The sequence below is a fragment of the Hydra vulgaris genome, chromosome 12 (assembly GCF_038396675.1).
Source record: "Hydra vulgaris chromosome 12, alternate assembly HydraT2T_AEP".
In the NCBI taxonomy this organism is placed as follows: domain Eukaryota; kingdom Metazoa; phylum Cnidaria; class Hydrozoa; order Anthoathecata; family Hydridae; genus Hydra; species Hydra vulgaris.
This window is the reverse complement of record NC_088931.1, coordinates 73973501-73993748: the sequence shown is the minus strand read 5'-3', so window position 1 is coordinate 73993748 and position 20248 is coordinate 73973501. Positions and strand designations below refer to the sequence as shown.

General features: G+C 26.6%; 1 long non-coding RNA gene across 2 annotated transcripts; it reads left to right on the top strand.

The window, feature by feature from the left end:
- Positions 1–3225: 3225 nt before the first annotated feature.
- LOC136089002 (uncharacterized) lies at positions 3226–15697 on the top strand. Of its 2 annotated transcripts, none has more exons than XR_010642690.1 (3): positions 3226–3484; positions 6633–6793; positions 14225–15697. It is a non-coding gene; the product is annotated as an uncharacterized LOC136089002 (long non-coding RNA). The 2 variants fall into 2 exon arrangements; XR_010642689.1 differs by having other exon boundaries at positions 3226–3795.
- Positions 15698–20248: the final 4551 nt, after the last annotated feature.

Here is a 20248-nt window from a genome sequence, read left to right as displayed (position 1 = left end):
ATATTCTTTAAAAGAAAAAAAAAAAAAAGGATTATTAAAATATTCAAGAAATATTCAAAAAACTTTAATATGTGTTTTTCTTAAAAAACTCTAGCCAAAGTATCTGATATCATTAAGTCTAATAAGTTTGTTATTTTTCTTGTTATTTTTTTGAAATGTTTGTTGATTTATATTTTGAGTTGATATTTTGAGTATTTAAAGTCACTACATAAATGTAAACCTGAATATTAATTTTTTTAACAACTTATAGGAGAAATTGATGGAATCTACAACTTGTATGTTATTTCCCGCACCACAACCTTCTACTCTATAGAAACACCCACAAAAAATGATTTCTGAAACTATATAAACCGAGCACCATATTCACTCAATATTGTCATTATTTAAATAACTATTAAACAAATTAAAAGAACTGATACTTTCATGATTATAAATGCATACTCCATGTCTCCTATTAATCAAATTGTTTTGTCTGGAAAAGGAACAACTCGGAATATTTTTTGTTGATTCATTTCACATTTCGATTCAATTCACTTCGCTATGTTTTACATATCATTACATACGTTATTGCTTAACTTCAATATCAATTAATAATTCATCAAACTTTTTGTTTAGCAATGTTGCATTAGTATACCAGCAAAAGAGATGATGGTATTTTCTTGTCAATTTACTTAATGTAGATTTTGCAAACTCTAATTCCTCGAATACCATATCAAAAGGGCGTATTGATAGTTCCTTCTATACCCAGACAGCAAGCTTACATTGGCCCAACGTAAGTTTTAACATAGACAAATTTGTTATGTTGGGCCAACATTTAGACAATGTTTTTATTTTCGGCGTATTATTTCAATTCTGAAAATCGGTTTTTCGCAAATAATGTACGACATTGGGCCAACATTTAGCTAATGTTTTTTTTCGGCGTAATTTTTCAATACACGGTTTGCAAAACTCAACTTTTGTTATACAAAATATACACACAAGAATATACAGAACAAAAAATTTAGAGTAAACAAACCAATTAATGCTGTAAAACATATGCAAAACATCTAACTAAAATGAGTAATAATAAACACAATCTATTGATGACTTTAAACTATTTAGTGTAATAGCATTAAATTTGTTTCTACTTGTACATAAAAAATATACATTTGGATTGAATTTAAGATAATTTGGATAAAATTTAGCAAAGAAGATCACGTCTTCTGACCTAACAATCCATTGGTAAGGAATGAGGTTTGAACTACCTGGTGAAGTGTTGTTCCTCATTGCTCTGTGATAAGACCGTTAGGACTTCGGGAAGGACCTAAATAACTAAAAAAAGCACCAACTTAACAAATCATTGCAATAATGCATATACGGTCAGAGCTGGCATCAAATATGCTAGGATATTCTATGCAACTTAGGATATTTTATTTATGGATATAGAATATCCTGAGTAGGAAATAGGAGATAGGTGGTCAGCAAGAATAAGACAGCTTCTCAAGACGAAAATATACAGCTTTGCTTTCAGGCCTTCAATAGCCTTCCCAGCCTGCTAATTAGACCTAGGATTTGTTGTTCTATCCCAGCCCCTTAGCCTATTATATATATATATATATATATATATATATATATATATATATATATATATATATATATATATATATATATATATATATATATATATATATATATATATATATATATATATATATATATATATATATATATATATATTGGTTTTTCTATAAAAATTTCAGAGCAGTTCAAACAAACCATTTCTTTGTCTGAAAAGTAAACAAATGATTTAAAACATTGTAACATGCCTCTTATCCAAGATTTAAACATTTTTGAAACCAAGTGAAACATTAAATCTACCAATTATGTCATTGCTTTACGCTTAAAGGCATAATTTCAACAAAACAAATAAAAGTTCTTCCTGTAAACATTGTTTTCTGTATCTACCACATTTTTTTGGTAACTTTTTATTTGGGATATTTTTAGGAGACCATCTTATTTCAGTTTTGAAATTAAATCAATAATGTGCAAATAGTTCTATAAGGTCATAGAAAATGTTAAAAACTTTCATGAAAGGAATGTTTGCCTAAAGTTTACACTTCTTGTCAGTCGTTAATAACTGTTGAGCTTGAGAGAACTCGTTAAGATGGGAAAGTGGATTAATATAATTTTCATTTTCATCTACTACTTCTACTTCTGGTTCAATCATAAAGTCAATGTTTTTTTTGGACTGAAGTTGACACTAAGTACTGAGGAGCTAAATCTTGGCTGTTTAACAGAAAAAGGGTCTCGATTTTGATCAACAAAATATAGTATTACAGTGTGTAGTGGAGTTTACGTTTGGTTTCGGGAATATCGAAAACCGTGTATTATCCAAATCTGTTTTTTCTGCAAATTTCGTACTATGTTGGGCCAATATTTGGCCAATGTAGTATCGGCTTAATATTTTGCGATAAAAACCTGTTCTTATACGAATGCCATACCGTAACTTGGGGTAATTTTGCGCAAAAAGTTGAAATTTTTTGCTTCGTGTTTCTAAAAATTGGCTTAAAACTTCTCTAATATTTATATTTGTTTTGCCAAAAATTTTCTTTGAACTATTCAAAAACCGTTATTATTAGAATTTATTTTTTTAACCATTTAAGAAGGATTTTTCATGGTATAATTTTTATGTCATGATTTTTGTGTCTAAATTATGTCCTAAGTTAACCGGGGTTTTGGCTAACTTTGCACAGCCTTATAAAATTTGAAAAACTTTACCGTTTTATAAATTTTGTTTTTTAAACTCTTGTCATAATACTGTTTAAAGGAGATTTTAACGAGAGTTTAAAAACGAATAAAAATAAAAAAATAAAATCAGATTTACTATTATTTTGGTTAATAAAAAATTTAACACGATAAAAGAAACAGCCACATTAAAAACTAAAAAACACAAAATTTCTTTTAATGTAGGCAATAATATATCTTTAAAATAAAATACAAAACCTAAATAAACAAACTTCAAGAGAAATGAAAGTCTAATAGAGGTACTTTTTAATATTCTCTAGTTTAGGTTATTTTTTGAGGCTCCTTGATGTGAAACAAATATTGTCCCATCCATAAAAATACTCATCATGATTAACTTTTTCCTTGACATTTGTAATTTGTTCAGGAAAAAGTTAATCATGATGAGTATGTTATGCCGTTTACTTACCTTAGGGTCTAATTCTGACCTGCTTAACGGATAAAAGTTGCAAGAAATTATTTGCGTGACTTTTTTCTATGTTTAAGAAAAATTGCTTGGGTAGAAAGAAATCTCGTTAAAATGGCTTTTTTACACCACTTTCGTATTAAAACCATAATGAACAGCTGACTTTGCAGCTTTAGTTAAAATTTTTAACTGCTAGAGAATAAAATATCTTTGACTTTAGATGTGCAATGTTACCCACGGTTGTGCAAAGTTACAGTAGCCAATATGTGGCTAATGTAATTGCGGATCATTTTATTGGTATATTTTTAAAACTTCTTGCATGACATTAAAAAAAATGGTATCATTTTACAAGCAATCAATCAATCAATCAACTCATATATTCTGAAATAGTTGTCATATTCACGGAAGTTTACAAATAGTACATGTACTAATCTAAAGTAAAAACCTTGCAAATAAAAGCTAATAAATATACTGTCAATGCTAATAGTAAAATTAATCGTCCACAGCAGTAACAAAACGAACATTAAAAGTTGAAGGAGTAAAAATACTAATAATGATAAAAGTGGTAGTAGTAACAGTAATAACAATTATAACAACAAATACAAAAAGTAAAATTATAATAATAAAAATAAAATAACAAAAATAAGAGTTATTACAATAATCATAACAAATGTAGTAGTAATTAGTATTAGTCACATACATACACATATATTTAGACACATAAAAACACACATACACACTTACGTTCACAAATACATATAAACACATATATTTATATCCCCCTGCATTCAATACATGTATGTATACAATAATTGTATATATACATAATATACACACATATATGTAGATTCATATATACATCCACATAAATATACGTATATACATACATACATATATATAAACACATACATAATACACAGATACAAATATAAATACATAAACACACTTAATAATAATATTATATATGTGTATTATATATGTATATATTATATACATATACACATATATACGCATACACATATATATATATATACACACACAAACACATTTATGTATATACTTATATATATACACACACACACACACGCACACACACACACACACACACACACACACACACACATATATTTATACACACACATATATATATACACACATATAGTTATATACAAACATACAGATACAAACATACACATCCATCCATACATATGGACATACATACATATACACTCACACTTATTCGCACATACTTATCATAAACATTAATACACAGATATACATATCTTTGGATTTATTAACTGTATTTAATTAGGAAGGAATGGAATAGGTTTCTCTTAAAAATATAGATTGAATGGAGAGCTTTTAGGTCATAGGGAAGGTTATTCGAAGATTTTATACTTTAGTTTTTTATGGACTTATATCTATAAGCAACAGAACAATGTTTTAAGACTGCAAGATTCAGATTATCAATTGATTGAAAATATTATCAGTTATTTGCATTTTTGGAGAAGACATTGTTGAAGGTAAGAGGTAGGTTTTTGTGTTGGTGATTCTAGACAAACTGGCAATGCAAGAATTGAATAAGATCACATAGTTTAAGGATCTTAGAAGTAAGATAAAGCACATTAGGATTGAATTCGTGATTCTGAAAATGTATTATTTTTAAAGCTTTGTTTTGAAGATGGAATATCCTTAAGACTGCTTGCTTTTGAGATTACATGTGAGCCAAAAATGGCATAGTATATATTTAATAGTGTTTCCAGATTGACATAATGGCAAACTTTAGCTTAATTTTATGGCTAAGTCTTTAAGATGGGATGCAAACGAAAGGTTGGAATCAATTATAATTTTAAGATTTTGATTGAGTTTACGGGAATGATTTTCTGGCCACTTAATCTAAAGTTCAAATTTTTATTGATTTTTGTTTTATTAGACTTGAATATAACCAGATCGGTTTTGCTATAGTTGAGAGAAAGCTTATTTGAGCGAAGCCACTGAACTAAACTGGCAAGATCATGATTAATGTATTTGTTATTTTTTTTTTTAAATTTGCTGATAATGAGCAAGTTAGTATCATCAGCAAAGTGGTAAGGAGTTGCAAACCTAATTAAGTTATTAAGGTCATTAATATAAAGAAGAAAAGCAGTGGTTCTAATACTGAGCCTTGAGGGACACCGTTGGAACAATTTTGAGTAGGTTTTGAGTCATTGACTGAGACAAACAGATATCTGTTGTGAAGATAGGAAGTAAACTATTTAAAAGGTATTCCTCCTATTTCATAATATTCTAATTTCTTGAGTAGGATAGAATGATCTACTGTATCAAAAGCTTTTTGTAGATCTACAAAGACACCACATGCAAAGTTTTTTTAAATCAAGAGCTTTTCTAGTTGACTAAGTAATTTCAATAAGTAAGTGAGTTGTGGAATGATTAGCACGAAACCCATACTGGTGTTTGTAAAGGCATTTAAAATTATCCAAAAATGCATAGAGCCTCTTATACATAGCTTTTTCAAAGAATTTGATTAGGTTTGAAAGAAGAGAGATAGGTCGGTAGTTAGACATAACAGTTGTAGAACCTTTTTTAAATAATTGAATAACTTTAGCAACTTTGAAAGCATCTGGGAATAAACCGTTTTGAAATGAGTTATTTATAATAATACTGAGAGGTTTATAAACTATGTCTAAAAGAAGGAATTTAGGAAGGCTATTAGGACCAAAGCTTTTTCCAGTTCTAAGGGTGGTTTTAATAAGATTAGAAATTTCATTCTCTGTGACAGTATCAATAAAGAACGAATTAGAATTCGGAGAGTTGAGAATTTAAATTCTCAACTCTCCGAAGTCAAGTAAATTTGGATGTTTAATGTATGATTTTGATTTGAAGTTTGTTTTGGATAGTAACAAAAAAGCTGTTTAATTTATTCGATACAGTAGTTTGATCTGTGATTATGTTTTCTTTCAATTTAAGTGTGAGAGTTGAACTATAGTAGGAAGGTTTTATATTAATGATTTCTTTCTCTTTCCAAGTATTCTTAATATTGTTTAGGTTTTAACTAAAATAGGTTGTGTAACAGGATTTTTTACTAATTTTTAGTAGGTTGCTGATTCTGTTTCTATAAAAATTAAATTTAGAAAACAGTTCATTTTTAGTTGTAGTGTTTTTACATTTTGTGCATTTTTTATATAGTCTGTTTTTAATGTAAATAGATTTAAGTATGCCATTGGTGATTCAGGGTTTTGATTTAAGTTTAATTTGCTGCTTAGTTTTTTGTATGAAGCATGCTGGTCTAATATGTTTTCAATTGTCTTTAAAAGAAAACTGATAGATTGATTTACATCATCATCTTTTTTAATATAGAGATCCCAGTTAATGTTGGAAATATCTTCAATAAATATATTTTTGTTAAAGTTCTTGAAACAATGCCTGTATGGTATACTTTTTTTAGGGTGCTTCATTTTCCTAGGAATGCAGATAAATTGAGCCACATGATCAGATATTGAAGTAGTAAGATTGCTAGATTGCTATCAACAAATGTTTTTGATTTAGCTTTTACGCGTGTTGGTAAAATTATAACAGGATGTAATGAAAAAGAGTCAGCGAGTCAAGGTAGCTAGATATAGGATTTGATTTATTATATTTTAGTATATCCATATTAAAATCCCCCATAAGAAAAATGCTTTTTTTTTCAATATTTAACTTACCTAATAGTGGAGTTAAAAATTACTAGTCTTGGTTCATAGATGGTTTAATACATAATAAAAAACATTAGCAACTAAGTATAGAACAAAAATTATAATAAAAAGTACCAATAAGTATACAGCAATAACTAAAATAAAAAATAGCAATAAACAGTACTTTAAAAAAGAAAAATAATTGGAGTTTATAATCAACAATATTATGCCAATATGCATACCAAAATATCATGGAAGTAGTAATGTTAAATGAATATAAAGGTAGTACACTTAATATAAATACAGTTATAAAAATCCAGATTAATAAGTACTTAAGTAGTTAAAAAGTTAGAAAGAAAAATAAATAAAAATTAAAATAAAATAAAAAATCAGTAAACATGCAAACACTTTCAAAAACAAGTAAGAGGTCTCAAATGACAAATAAATACTCTGAGATGGCAAGTAAAAAAATCTGAGATAGCAAGTAAAAAAATCTTCTTGATACATTAGGTTCTCTACTTGTTCTTGCTTCTTTTTTGCTTACTTAGTTCAGTTTTTTCGTTCAATAAATTGCATCTACTTATTACCCTAGTAATCTTTTCTAGTTTCCAACTTTTAAATGTTTGATTTTCAAGTTTTAAAGTTCAGAATTTCAAGTTTTGAAGTTATGAATTTCAAGCTTAAATGAAATTGAATTCCAACTTTTGAATGATTAGATTTCAAGCTTCTAAGCTATAAAAACTTATGGTAATAATTTAAATTCGCAACTATTTTTGCCTTTTAAATCTAAAAGTTGATAATTTTTTTTGTCTTTTTTGAAAATATTTTTGTTACTATTTTCTTTATTTATTTCCAAGTTAATTATTTTTTATGAAACATCAGATAAGCGCTTTGTAGAGCTTCTTCTGGTAGTAGATATTTATAAAAGAAATTACTGATACTTTTCTATTTATTCAAAGATAATTAAATCAATGATTTTAACTTTTCAAACACGTCTGCCATTTTTATTTTTTCCCCATTACAAAATAAAGAAATGTTTTGATACATTGTTTGTTACATTTTTGATACATTTTTTGAAACATTTTCCATCTTTTTAAATTATAAAAATAAACAAAATAGGCTATATTTTTAATCTTCTTAGAATCTTAGAAGTTTACCTCATAAGAAGTCAATATCAAGACGTTTTTGTGACTTAATATTTTATTTTTTTAAATAATAAAATATTAATTAACATTTAAATAATGTGCTTATAACATTTTGCTACAATCTAAATTATCAATATAAAAATAAAGGCAATAATCATATTGTTTTTGTGTAAGATCTTACAGTTATTTTTTTTTTTAAATACTTATTACTGTATTGACATTTCAAATGTTTGATTTATTTAATAAAGAAGACTTTTAAAATATTTTCAGTAATGTCATACAGTAGGCACTCATACAGGCATGTCATACAGTAGGCACATTCAGTCCATTTTATGATCTCGTAGTATAATTAAGCTAATATGTTAATTTTAATTTTATTGCATTCAAAATGTTAACCTTGTTTTAAAATGGGTTTAACCAATTTTGTAACACTTCTGGTTGTCAAGAAATTTGCATTTTTATACTACCTAACTTGACATTTTTTTAGACAAAAAAATGCGTTTTTTAATTTTATTTTTTTTTTAACATTTTTTTTACCATCATAAAAATTTTTACCATCATAAAAATTTTTTTTACTATCATAAAAAAAAACTACATAAAAATTTTACGCAACGACTTTAGGCAATAATCCATCTGTTATCATTAAACAATATACAAATAAAATAACTTTCAGTTCACAACTAACCTTGAGAAAAAATATATATAGCAGAAAAATATATATACATTAATATAGTCATAGATACATTACTCATTAATATAGTCATAACTCTATTACAACATTAAATTGGGAAAAAATAAAACACAAGGTTGCCCAATTTTAAATTTTCTTAAATATTATAGATACGATGTTATAAATATTATAGATCAATATAAACGATATATATCTATACATAAATGATATATATATATATATATATATATATATATATATATATATATATATATATATATATATATATATATATATATATATATATATATATATATATATAGGCGCCACTGCAGTTTCTCCCCTTCCCCCGCCCCTCCTTTTTATTGCTTTTTTATTGCTTTTTTTAATTGCTTTTTTAACAGTTTTGCAGTACATTTTTGATAGAAACCAGGCTTTTTTAAATTCATCAATGAAAAGAATTTTATTTATAACCCGAGTATGAAAAAATGGCGAATATTAGCGTTTTTTAGTGTAATTTTTTAATTTTCAACAGCGATTTAGAGCACTTTTTGTTGCTATTTAGACCTATATTTTTATAAGATTCTTATTCAGCATTAAATTCTCTAACATAATCAGAAATAAAAAAAAAGTAAGGGGGGGGTGGAGAAACTGCAGTAGCGCCTATATATATATATGTATACATAAATATATATATATATACATATATATATATATATGTATATATATATATATATATATATATATATATATATATATATATATATATATATATATATATATATATATATATATTTAAACAATATAAATAATATAGATTAATATATACGACTAATTTATAATAATATTATATAATTTATAATATTTTTATAATATAATATTACTAATGATATATAATAACTATATACGATACATTATAATAACTATAAACAATATAGATATAAACATTATAGATTAATATATACGACAAATTTATAATAATATGTTATAATTTATAATATATTTTTACTATAGTAATATTAATGATATATATAACAACTATATGTGTTACGTTATAATAACTATAAACAATATAGATATAAATATTATATATACGACTAATTTATGATAATATGTTATAATCTATAATATATTTATAATATAATATTACTAATGATATATATTAACTATATACAATACGTTATAACTATAAACAATATAGATATAAATATTATAGATTAATATATACGACAAATTTATAATAATATGTTATAATTTATAATATATTTCTACTATAGTAATATTAACGATATATATAACAACTATATGTGTTACGTTATAATAACTATAAACAATATAGATATAAATATTATAGATTAATATATACGACTAATTTATAATAATATGTTATAATTTATAATATATGTAATATATATCTAATAAAATATTACTAATAATATATGTAACTAGTAATTATTTCAAATAAATTGTAAAATAGGCTTTTTATAAAACTATAACCTTTCCTTTTTCAAGGTCAACAAGCAATGGAAAAGTCCATACTTGATTTTCCTCAGTCTCATAGACCACATCAAACAAAGTTTTTTTTAAGTTAGGAGTTGACTTGTTTACTCGAAGAACTTCACCTGTACACCAAAAGTATTTTTTAGTGTCGATTTTCATTATTTTATGTTGAATAAATTTTCCAACAAGATAATTAACATCATTTAGATTGACAGCCAATATGTTTGTTTTTTGTTGATTTGCTAATTGAGACAGTCTTGCATTCTTTAATTTTTCACTTAACTCTTCTTTCTGTTTTGCAATCAAAATATCTCGTTCTTTTCTTTCAATAAGAATAACTCTTCTCTCAATGGGCTCTGGAAAAGTCCTTGTTCTAATAACTGATTGTAAATTACTGAACAACTCATAGTTTGTTAAGTCTATTCGCTTACTACCATGCATTTTAGTTTTGTAAAAATATTTAGGTTCACATTTAACTTCCATAACATACCTATAAAAATCCAACTGTGCTCTAAATATTTTTTTGCTTTTAAATGTGTCAACCAACAAAACATATTCATCATCTGCTTCTTTTGAGGTCAACTACACCTTCGCCCTCAATTTTAACAACTCGTTAACCGATTTAGTTTTTTTTAAGAAGGCTTTATCTTCAGCTGTTTTTTTAGCTTTATGCTTTTCAGACAACCTTTCACTCATTTCAAACTTTAATTCTAAATGACGTTGTTTGTATTTATTTTTCATTTTATTAAAGTTTGTTGAAGCTTTTTTTAGCAATGGTTACGCTCATCTAAAGTCTTTTTATTCAACCAGTCTAGTGTTTTGTTTTTATACCACATAGTATAAGCTTGTATAGTTTGTATTTTGGCATTTGGCTTTGTACGAATTAAAAGATCCAATACTGCAAAGTCACTTTCTGACGCTTTTTTTTTCGTTGAAACATTCTCTGCAGCTTTACTTATATTATCAGAAGGATGCCAATATTTACCTCCAGGAAGTTGATCAGCAGATTGTCTTTTCAGAACAACTAACAAAGAATGACAAATTACTTCTAATGTCTGCTGTGTTAAAATATTTAAATCAGTGTCATTAGTCTCTTCAAATAATTTATCATACAAAATATCTTTATGAATATTACCATCACTTGGACTAAATGTTGGTGTTTTCGAGATCATAATCGATGATGCATTTTTACACAAATCTGAAAGTTTCATTTTTAGGTTAACAAAAATGGATTCATATCAAGAATACTCTTTTGTGATTCAATTATCCGCCAAAATGAACCTGTATTTATTTTATCAACTATTCCAAGAGCCCACATTTCTGCTAAATATAATTTGTTGCTAATATCTTGTTTAACTGCAAGTAAAAGATTATTTTGATTTGGCCAATTTTAAAGAAACTCTAAAATATCTTTTGAATGAAAATAAAAAGCTGCAGCATTATAATATATTAAATCTGTTACCAACAAAGGGTGCAAGCATACACTTACTTTGTCCTTTACCAGCAAGAAATGCATTAAAATACCCAGCAACTTTAACTTCACCACTTCCCCTTACATGAAAAGCTTTACATGCAGTTCTTATTAATCTAGTGGCACCTGATTCAGCAGTATTGAATGTAAAAATATTTTCATAACTACTACTTAAAACTAACTTTTTGAATGAGTTAATTGTTTTATCAGTTTCTGTTGCAAAGTTAGATAATAAATGCAATTTACAAAAAAAATTAGACATTTTAATGCAATCTGCTTGCTCGCCTTTTTTTAAACTTTCCAAGTTCTTTATAACTTTAGGCAGTAACTTTTTCCTCATATCTTTAAGCTTTAAATTAAACAGTGGATTAACTGGCCCAAGATCAGACATGGTAGTTTTAAAAGAACATTCAAGGTTAGAAAAATCGTTTTCCTTGCTGCTACTTTCTAAAGTGTCACATATATCATCTAATGTTTTGGTTAACGCATTAGTAGTACAATCTGCATCACTGCCAGCCATTTCACATAATCCAAAAGATAAAGTACTTCCATTTGTGGTAGTAACTTGGAAATTTTGAAAATGTCTATGATGTTTAGTGGTACCGTCACTGTGAAGATAATTGCCCGAATTAATTTCTACAGTGTTTATCATTTCTTCTGCAACTTTATGTTGAGCAAGTGCTAAAGCCTCAGTCATAAATCGAGATTTTGTACCAATTGAGGAAAATTTCTCTATATCTATCTTTGCTAGTTTTTTTTAAACAATTGTGATAATTTCATTAACTTTGTTCATGCTGACATTCAAACAAACTAACTCCTCAATAACTTCTCTTATATCATTAGAATACCTTCCGTTTTGAAATGTTATTATTCTGCGATCATGGAGAAGAGAACTTAAATTAAAATCTTTATTTTCTTTGCTTAATATTCCAGTGTTAGGAGAGTTGGTATCCTTTTCAGGATTATTTAAACTGTTAGAAGTCAAATTTTCATGTTTATTTATTACCATGCTAAACTTCTTGTTTACATAGTACAATTTTTTGCATGCTATTCTTTTTTTCTCATGAAGGAGTGCAACTTTATTGTCACTTTTTTCAAGCTTAACTAACAAAAGTTTAACTCTTTTATTAAGATTTTTAATGACTTTATTATATAAATCTTTTAATTCTTTTATTTCCTCGTTTTGTTTCTTTTTTAATTGATGAATCTTTGCTTTATTACTTGCATGTAATAGTTTATATGTCCTTCTAGGGTCGTTAGATGTAAATTTTTTTTTCATATTACTAATACGAACATTAGCATATTTATACAACCAGATGAAGCAAGTTTCAATTTTTTAAAACAGTTTTTCGAGGTTTGTTGGTTCAATTTTCTTTTTTTACCCTTCGTTTTGGTTTTTTACTTAATATACATAATTCACAACTAGTTTCCGAAATAGGCGGTTTAAAGTGCATCAGCTTATATATATCTCTTCTTTTATTGTTTTTTTTAACGATTTAATTTATCTTTAACAATTTTAATTTTGTTGTACAAGCTCAAATTATTTTCAGTTACTGAAAACAAATTGGAGAATCAGCTTCTGAAATTCGAGCACACCATTTTCAAAGATTTATCACTCAAGCATAGATACCAATCATATAATTCTTTATTATTTATTATGATAAGACTAATTTTATACAAATACTGTATTATACAATTAAATTATTATATTGTTTTAGCAAATTAATTACCGAAATAATTTTTTAAACAATATTAAGAAAGGAAGAAGAGGACGGGATTTAGCAGGTTTTAACTTAGATTTAAAAATTAAGCTGAATACCCGAATATTAGCAAAACCTAAGTTTTTTTGAAATTATAATTTAAAAAAATAAAATTTTTTCATTTTTAGTTTAAAAGGTCATTTTTTCTGCAAGAAACTATAAAATAACAATTTTTTTTTTAAATAATTGTTATTTTTGAAATTTTTATAAAATTTTGCTTCTTTTGAGACCCAACATGACATACTTTTGAACAACTTTTTTTTACATAATATTAGGGACCCATTAAAATTTTAGAGGTCTTGAGGAACCTCAAGATAATTTCCTAGAGCATTGATATTTTTCCAGAGTATTTCTGAAATGAATAGACAACTTTAGCACACCCAGGCTAAACGAATTGTAAAAAAAACTAAAATTCACTCCACCCTAGTTGTAGAATCTACAACTTTTAACAACTTTTTCATATATTACAGTCAAAAAGTCAGAGTGTTAATGAACATTTTATTGTGCAATAATCAACATATCAAAGCTTATACCAACTTCGAAATCCATTTGAAATCAACTCTTAGGAAAGAAAACATAATATTCATATGAGTTTAAAGTTGTAACAGTTGCCAATGATTCATTATTATTCATTATAAAAACATTTATTTAGATTTATCTAATAGACTAAGGTAATACAATATTTTTATAGGTGATATTATTTTTAAAAATTTTATTATGATTAATATTCAGAATAAATTAAAAAATTCAGAATATTTAAAAAAATTATTTACAAACATTGGAAAAACATTGTTTTAACATGAATTTTTTTGTTTTTCAGTGCAGTTTGTATTTCAAACATTTAACGAGAATTGTTTTGTGTCAGTACCAGAAATTAAATGCACACTAGCAAATTCTATAATTCATAAAAATGTTATGAATCCATCTGCAAGTATATATTTTTATCATTAAAAATTTGCCCTTCTGTGTTTAATTTTATTTGCTTTATTAGTGACTGTTGTATTTACTCTCATAAATTCGAAATGTTGTATGTAATTTGTTATATAGTTTCTTAAGAATATTATTAACTTTATTTTTTCAAGATAAAATTGTATCCTCTAAAGGTATGCAGGTATTATTGGAACGATTAGCAAGCATTGAAGTACAACTTGATGAACTACAAAACACATCAAATTTAATTTTAAGCATAATTAAAAAGAGTAACAAATGATTGATAATGACTTGCTTGACAACGTCATTGCCACTAAAAGAAGTAGAGAATTTAAGTACTCCAGTAGAAAAATTAAATAACAAGACAATTCTTAAGCAAATGGTAAAAAAAATTTTATGATTCGTTTGTGCAATTCGTATGAAATCTTTATACAAATTATGTGCTTTAAACAAAAAACTCTTTGAAGGTTTTTTGTAAATGAGATTTTATATTAATTTAAGTCTAACCAAAAGTAATTTTAATTATATGTTATTAACTAAGAATAATTTTTACGTTGTGTTTAGCGTAACGGTCTCGTTGCTTTAATTTTTTATCTTAAAGTCACGGTAGTAAAGTTTGAGTGGTTTATTTTAAGTCACGGCTGCGAATATTATTGATTGATTTTGAAAGTTTTATTTGTACAAATTTAAAACGAATTACGCATCCACGATGCACGTTTAGCATTGTGGTATCTCATTGGTTCGTCTATCACGGAGATCCAGGAACAAGTCTTTCGCTTAGAAGATCTTTTTTTATTGAAAGTTATTATTATTGTTTTAAATTTATTATTTGCATACATTGACTGATTTAGGGATAGGCGCAGTGGAGCGCATATAAATCGATTAAGGGTTTTGGTTTGGGCATGCATTCTTTAAATTAAAAAAAAATCAACCAATCAGAAATCACTACCGTGACTTTAAGAAAAAAACTAAAGCGACGGTACCGTTTCGGTAAGTGGTTTATAAAAGTTATTTTTTCAGTTTCAATTTTGCATTACACAATTACTTTCGATTTGTTATGTTTCTTTGGTGCATAATTAAACAAACAGCTATCTTTTGTGCAAAAGCTGTGAAGTCAAATAAGCATGGCTTAGGCAGGCATGTGATAGAGATGGTGGAAGAAAAGATGATAGTCGTGGGCTCCAAATATCATTAGCTAAACACGAGTCAATAACAAGTTGCTCAGCCAATATCGAAACTAACTAAATTTTTATTTATTTAAAACTTAATGCGTTAGTTTTTGGTTTATGTTTGGTGTTTGCAATATGTATATTTAACAGAGAAATTATGTAAATTAAATAAGTAATTTTTTATAGTTGTATCATACATTTTTGTTTTTATTTCTCTATAAATTTCAATGTAGCGATGTTAATCATCTATTTGTAACAACAATCTAATGTCGCATAAAACTTTAGGCCGATATACAGTATTTGTTGTTGAAATTCAGCATATAGCCAATTTATAATTACATTTGCCTAACGTTTTACATAATAGTTGCCCAATGTTACATACAATATTGGGCCAATGTTGTATACAACGTTGGGCTAATGTTGTATACAACGTTGGGTCAACGTCGGGTAAACGTTTTATACAACTATGGGCCAATGTTGTATACAATTTTGGGCCAATGCCTATCCAATGATCAAACCTGCGTTGGGCCAACATCGAATTTCAACGTTAGGCCAATGCATCACCATGCATTGGCCCAACGTTAGGCCAAAGTAAGCTTGCTATCTGGGTAGCAGGTTTTCTGTTCCATTTGTTTTATATATATATATATATATATATATATATATATATATATATATATATATATATATATACATAGATAGTTTAGTAAAACCACTAAATCTAATTTCCTTCGACAGCTTGTTTTCCATCAGTAGGTTCATCAGGAAGTATATGTAGCATATACATACGTATGTGTATGTAGCATATACATACATTTTACATATTGTAGCTTCCTCGTGAACCTACTGATGGAGAAAGAAGACGTCGAAGAAAATTAGGTCAGTGTTTTTACTAATTTATTATTGCTCCATTCTTTAAGAACATTGAGCACTCTATTTGTAGAATACACTAACATAATTTAGATATATATATATATATATATATATATATATATATATATATATATATATATATATATATATATACGCACAGTGTTATCATATTATTATTCATCTTTATTAATTTTATGTGAGTATAACATAAGATTAATAAAGTGAATAATAATATGACAACATTATTTAATAATATTATAATAATGTCAGCAACAATCCATATTAAAAGTACGAGCCTTGGTAACCAAAAATATAATAAACATATACAAACAGTATTAATATAAGCTGTTTGAGCGTTTGGCGCTGTTTCAGTTGCCTACCCCTATCATTTTATGAGTAATTTCGATAGAAAATATCATGCTGGTTAAGAATCGTATAGAAACAATGTTAGAAAAAAGTTTTTAGAAAGAACTAAAATAAGAAAACAACTGAAAATTTTTTTAATCATTATTGTGTACCTAAAATCTTTATAAGGGTGATCGATTTTTAAAATTAAATTTAAATCCTAATTTAAAAATTGACCATCTATATAAAAATAAGTTTGAGCCAAACAAAATTTATCTTTAGGGGTAATTTTTAGGGTGCCTACCCGAATTAGGGCTTTATATGTTTGGTATTTCAAACGCCTGGACTTAAAATTTATTCTATAATTTTTTTATTCTTTTAGAGCGTATATTTCGGCTTGAATATTAATTACAGAAAAATATATTTAGTAAGCTATTCTTCAGTGGCGTATGAAAAATTTGTGGATATCCTAATAAATTGTTTTTAGGCACGGAACAAACTAAGTTGCAAAGTTTTTATAATAGTGTCAAATGAGATCTATTTTTGATCCTTGGGGGTAACTTGCGGCCGTCACTAGTTGCAATGGCCCCTACCTTATAAACATTTTAGCGCAATAAATTTAAAATTGAAAAATTTGATCGAAAACATCATTCAAAAAACTTATATGCCATATTAAAAATTACTTTCCAATGGTAAGGCAAAGTATTAAAAACAGTACATTTCTAATAACAAGTTAATAATAGTACATTTCTAATAATAAGTTGTCTACTTAAATATTATTATTAGTTTTGTAGTTTTGGCCATTACCTTGAAATAGCCATAGTTACGAAACCTAAAGCTAGGGTGTATTTATTTGAAGAAGAAAAGCTGAACGAAAACAAATAAAGAATTAATTCTGTTTTTTTCAATATAAAAGATCTAGAGACAAGTTAACTCTATTCAAAAGATTTATACTGCTTGTACTGTTGGGCACAGTGAAATTGCAAAATTATTTAGTCTTATTAATTGCTCTAACAACTATGTTCTTTTTGCAATTAAAAAACAATGGTTAGACGGAGGTTAAAAAGAAAACTTTACGGAAAAATCAATAAGATGGGAATTATAATTTCTGAATCGTTTTTTACCATGGTAACCCAATAAGAAAAAAAAAAATTTTTATAAATTCTTTCTTTCTTACTGGATTACTATGGTTTTAGCATTTGTTTCTGGGTGTATTGTTTCAAATCTGTCATTACTACTTTTTATAACATTTAATTTACCTAATAATTTTTGTAGGGGTAATATTCCTTCTTTAATCAGAAGTTGGGACAGGGTAAAGAAAAGTATAAGTAAGGACTCAATGGCAGCAGAAAAATCTAAAATTTAAGAAGAAGGGAAAGCAGGTTTATAGGATTTGTAAAGATAACATTAAAAAAATCTTTTAAGAACACTAGCCCTAATAAAGTTTCGTATTAAGCTAGTATAAAGTTTTTATTTGAAGAACTAAAAGAATAGTTGTCTTCAAACTTGGGATCAAAGACATGGCCGACAACACGGGTTTTGAAGTGGAGGGGCACAGTTGTCTATTTTTAAAAAAAGTCTTCTATGTCCAGAACTTTCTCTATAAAAGAAAAAAAAAAGTCCTTCAGAAAAAAAGTGGGGCGGCGCGTACCCCCTGGCCACTCCGGTGTCGTCGGCGCTGATAAGGTATAATTCAGAAAATAAAGAAAAGAATAAATTAAAATTAAAAAATTTAATATTGAACAGTTAACTTAAGCAGACGAATCAACTACAGAGCTTAAATTTTTTTCAGAAAATCAATAATTTGGCAAGCTCAAAAGAAATTTATTATGAATAGTTTTGAACAATATACTCAATATGGTAAATTTGCAGCAAAGCAACTTTTTCCAAAATATCACATTTTTATGGGAAAATTAAAAAAGATGGTAAGAAATCAAAAAGAGTTAGATATGCAATTTTAGTTTACATTGATTTGGAAATTAAGCTGTTTGGTATCCCAGCTACTGGTCATGGTACTGGAAAAGCTCAGTGCGACGTTTTAGTTATAAAAATACTAGAAGAATATAGACATAGGCGCCAGCAGGACTTTTTGATGTTTCAGATAGGACACTTTTACATATTAAAACTTAAGTATGTTAATATCTATGTCAAATGAAGAGGCCTTGCAAAAATTTGGGATAGCAAGAACAGAAAAGCCCTAAAACACTTGCGTCCCCCTTCCCTGCTTAAACGTGAGGGCACTGATGTAGTAAAATTTTCAACTTTACTATCTAAAACTAAATTTAAATTTATCGCCAGATTATAAATTTTGTAAAAAAGTACTATAAATAAAAAATTATAACCATGCAAATTTTCTGACTCTCCCCCTCTATAACGGGTTATATAAAAAGGTTATACAAATATTTTAAATGTCTAACTTCATTACTTTTATTATCTTGTTATGTGTATACTTTGTTTGCATGTATTATAATTACATTTTGAGTATACATTCGTACTATAACCATCTAACATTAAAAAAGGATTATCTTTAAGATTTTTTGTTTTCGGAATAAACATCTTATTAAGTAATTGCTAAAACAATTTCTTTTTCATCCATCCATATGACGATATAGGTCGGGGCAAGAAAGGTGGGGTATATTTATTAATGTATGTTCATTAATCATTGATTATCATATAAATTGATTCAAAATTTAAGTTCAACCACTAAAGATTACGAACCATTATGCGTTGAAATCATTAAGAAATATTATTGTGCATGCGTTATACAGACCGCCTTCAGGAAAAATTAATTCGTTCACATTAAAAATATAGTTAAACATAAATCAAGCGCAAATAAAAAGACGTATTTTTTTTTTTTTGATAACATTAATCTCAACATTTTTGACTAAGACATTAATATGCACATTAATAAATTAATAGAAACAAAAAGAGTGCAGCATCAATATTTTACTACTGAATTAGTTACTACAAAAATAAAAACAGAAATATATTAAAAACAAATATTTTGAATCAGTTTTCGTTTTTTATTATATCAAATAAATGCAATAAGCCTGATTCTCACAAAAGAAAAGTAACATAACGAATAAAAAACGATACCTTCATTAATTAAATCTTTTCATGATATTATATCATTTGAAAAATGGGAAGAAACCCTAATAAATCTAAATGCTGATAAAGCCTTTGATATCTTCTTAGCTAAATTTTAGTTTCAATTTAGCTTTTGTTGTGTAAAAATTTAACCGTACTCGGTAAAAATTTAACCAGTGAAATTAAACCATCTCATATTAGTTTTCAATCATACTTGACATCTAATATTGCTGCTATGCTTAACCATGATCATACGGAGAAAGAACTATCAAATTCAGTATCTTTGTTAAAACCAAACAAAAGTTCAGGTTTAGATAACATCGGCAGTAATGTCATTATTAAATCAATAAAATATATAACAACACCACTATTACAATTTTTTAATTACGAGTTTTTTCTAAAAACCTAAAAAGTGCAATGGTTACACCAATTTTTAAATC